We start from the raw sequence: 3,274 nt of genomic DNA on the forward strand, positions 1-3,274 counted from the left end.
AATCTGCTTTGGTGATTTTAGTGTTCCTTGCATGACTAATTGTGGCCATTGGTTTTGTGGTACCCCATTCCCTTCCCTTTTCTTTATTACCCTTGTTTTCATTGCTTGTTTTTTTGTGGATATTTGGTTACACTATTTTTGTAACTTTTTGTTTGGAAATTGATTGCTCTATCAATCTATTAGACTTCATGTTATGGTGTTAGGGTTGGTCATTTCGGGTTGTGTTCGTAAAAGTGTTAATATGTATTGTGTCTATCTTATTCTATAACATAATGCAATTCGATGAATGATGAGAATAAAAAGATGAGCAGGAAGCTTACCGAAATGAATTTTTAAGGAATGAATGAACGCTCTTTTTTTGCTGTCATATTTAGGTTTACAAATTTGCAGCATGTTATTCTGAGTAGTTTCTATCTTCTGTAATCCTATCTTTTTTAGATGTTTTCTTTTTTCCTTGACTTGCCCTTTTGTGTCAACTTTGGTTGTTTCTTTTTATATAAAACAACTATTTGTCAGTATTTTTTTCCATTCTAGATGCTATTATGGATTGATTAACATCAATGGCCTAGAAATCGTCTATAAATGTAACCATATTTAACAGATTCCTTATATGATTTTTACTTATGTTTAGTTATATTAAAATACCATATTGAACTTGAACCAAGGTGTATAATTTTGGTTTTTCGGCTTGGTGGTTTTTTAATGGTTTTGTTTCAATTTCAGTTAATTTACTCACCCCTAGTTTGGCCTGCGTGAGCTAACTCATCCAGTTCTACACTCAACTAACCAATGCTTAGGTGGTTGTATCATATGTTTATATCACTTTAGAATCTTTTCTGCAGATAAAAAGCATGTAAAATCAGTGTTCTTAAACTTTTTTCTGGCTTAAAAATTTGAAGCATGCCTTTTGTAACCTGTGATATTTTAGCCTGACTTCAAATTTTGAACCTTCAAATGACTCAGAAATTGCACAAGTTTTTACTCCTCTGTTGTTATACTCATGTTCTCAACATTAAAATCTTGTTCTTCATTTCCCTCGATTATTTTTTCTTTGTGTAAATTTGTGGATCTGACTAGACTTTGTGTTGTAATTTTTTTGTTTCAAGTAGGTTATTTCTAAAATGGGTGGATGCACTGGCAATGGGAAAAGGGCAATGGGAAAAGTGCAACAGGCAACAGTATATTGCAGGAGGATGCATTTGTATCTGATGCCGACTCATTTGGTGTTACTCGCACATGTGAGATGCGTACAACTGTCTTAGAAAACGGTCAGACTCTTAATGTTATTGACACGCCTGGTATAGTTTCTTTCTAGTTGTCTAGTTGGACTTCCATAGTTCTCTACTACAACAAACAAATAGTTTCCTTTAAGCTTTATTTGATCTAATAAATCTTACGCAATACATATGGAAGGTTTATTTGATTGTTCTACAGAAACATAATCCACTCTTAAAGAGATTGCTAAATATATCAAGATGGATCAGAATGGTATTCATGCGGTCCTTGTTGTTCTTTCGGCCAAGAGTCATTTCTCATAAGGTGAAGAGACAGTCATAAATAGCCTGAGGACTCTGTTGCAACATGTGAAAATAAGACAAAGTCTCCTGGTGCTACATATATATATAAATTGCAATAGGTGGAAACAAGACAAAGTCTCCTGGTGCTCAGTCTGCACTTCGTGCACTTGCTCATTCATGAATGAAAATTGGTCGCATTGGTAATTTTTTTTCCTGATTAGCTTATGACTTGGAAATGAGTAGACTATAGCCATGTAAGGAGTACATAATTGACTTTCTATTTCCCTCTTTTCAGAGGATGTTACTCCAATCCCCACTGATAGCACTCGCAGAAAGGGTGGTTGAAGAGGAAGGAGGCTGTGAGTTCTGGTACAGCAACACAGAGCAAGTTGCTTTTGGTTTTAGTACTTAAAAATTGTATAGTATGAGTTGGCTAATGGAATGCTTGTATTTTATTTGAAATGTATGTATAGTATGGTATGAGTAATATTTTGGTATTAGAATTGTAATTTGGATGAGTACCTTTATGCTTCTGTTTGAATGTTTTTTGTTGGGATGTTGCATTATTTCGGTTCCCTGTGGCTGTAAATAGTACCAGGATGGCATGCAATTTACAGAATATTAACATCACAATGGTACATGTAAACCCATGTAAAAAACTATACAAAAGACATCATGTAAAATAATATTAAATGAAAAAGAACTAAAAAAACCGATGTGAAATAGTCATTTGACATCGGTTCTGAAAAGAAACACAATATATTTTAAGTCAAATAACATCGGTTAGAGAAATTGGCTGATGTTAAACAAAAAGATTTAACATCGGTTTCATGAATAAAACCATGTCTTATCCATCATTTCAAATCGAGGGCTAACTTAACCGATGTCTGATCAAACATTTCACATCGGGCAACTAATCTGAAATTTGTTGCAAAGACATCACATTTAATCTTAAAATCGATGTATAGCACTGTAATAGACATCGGTTGTTAACCGATGTCAAAGGTTGATGACATTTAACATCACACGCGAAGACATCGGTTCAGATTTTTTTTAACATCGGTTCTGAACCGATGTCTGATCCCATATTTCTAGTAGTGAATGTGGAGTCACAGCCAAAATCTTTAATAATTGAAGCACCTGAAACACCAAATTCACCCATACACTCACTGGATGTTGACATGATCAATACATCACATCCAAATTCTCCTTCTTTAACTCTATTGAAGAAGCCAAAATCCAAGAAAGTGAGCATCATCTTCTAGATGATTTGTTTGCTCACTTGCCAATTATTTCTGAGTCTATTGAGACATCTGTGCCCAAATTTTCATCAATCTGCACAGAGTCTACAATAGTCTCCACTCCAAACTCATTCATTTCTTCAATCCCGGTGGATATCATTCATCCGTCAAGTAGTGATTGTATCCCGACGGATGTGCCTAACTGCATTCATCCATCGGCTAGTCAAACTGCTACCCCGATGAATATTCCTCATCCGTCAGGAGTCTCTGCACAACTTCAAATTTCTTCAATTATCACAAGTGCAAAGGACTTAGTAGTAGTACAATCACTTTTATGACTGAGGGAAGGGAGTTAACCGAGTGAGATACTGGGTTGCTCCCAGGCAAAAGGAGAGAAAATGATTGAACCTATGCAGTCCATTTCTTCAGGACTGACAAAAGTGAGTGAGAGGAGTCCCACCTTAGATGGTGAAGGTGAGGGTGGGAAGCCAAGAGGAGCCCTTGATGCAAAAATAA

The 3,274-nt window shown here is 35.5% G+C and overlaps 1 long non-coding RNA gene across 1 annotated transcript; it reads left to right on the forward strand.

The window, feature by feature from the left end:
• The first annotated feature begins 973 nt into the window (after nucleotides 1–973).
• Nucleotides 974–2,053, forward strand: LOC141682693 (uncharacterized). The gene is made up of 3 exons (XR_012559916.1): nucleotides 974–1,298; nucleotides 1,414–1,717; nucleotides 1,813–2,053. It is a non-coding gene; the product is annotated as an uncharacterized LOC141682693 (long non-coding RNA).
• Nucleotides 2,054–3,274: the final 1,221 nt, after the last annotated feature.

This window comes from Apium graveolens, chromosome 9 (genome assembly GCF_009905375.1).
Source record: "Apium graveolens cultivar Ventura chromosome 9, ASM990537v1, whole genome shotgun sequence".
NCBI lineage: Eukaryota > Viridiplantae > Streptophyta > Magnoliopsida > Apiales > Apiaceae > Apium > Apium graveolens.